The 303-nt window shown below is 42.2% G+C and overlaps 1 non-coding gene across 1 annotated transcript; it reads left to right on the forward strand.

Annotated features, from left to right (window-relative positions):
• Positions 1 to 90, forward strand: LOC147022728 (small nucleolar RNA Z122). Its single transcript, XR_015060562.1, has one exon. It is a non-coding gene; the product is annotated as a small nucleolar RNA Z122 (small nucleolar RNA).
• The last annotated feature ends 213 nt before the right edge of the window (positions 91 to 303 follow it).

Below are 303 nucleotides of genomic sequence, written 5' to 3' on the forward strand. Positions count from 1 at the left end.
CTGTGGAAATGACGATGAAAGAAAACTAATATTGCTCATGAACGACCTTTGAGGAAGAAGTTTTCTGCATGTCCACAGTCTGATCCACATGTGACAACATCACTCTCACTTTATTGTGGACTCATAGTTCCCCCTAGGCCCCTAGGGACCTTATATTTATCACAAATTAATGGCGGAAGGGGTGGGGATTCAGACTAGTACATGCAAAGTGCGGACTCAGGAGTAGAGGTCAAATTTTCCACATAGTTTGTATCCATAATAATTATGTTTTCCTTTCGGGCAAATGGAGCGACACACAAGACT

The sequence above is a fragment of the Eptatretus burgeri genome, chromosome 7, assembly GCF_056783735.1.
Source record: "Eptatretus burgeri isolate ZD-2024b chromosome 7, Ebu_testis_v1, whole genome shotgun sequence".
Taxonomy (NCBI): Eukaryota; Metazoa; Chordata; class Myxini; order Myxiniformes; family Myxinidae; genus Eptatretus; species Eptatretus burgeri.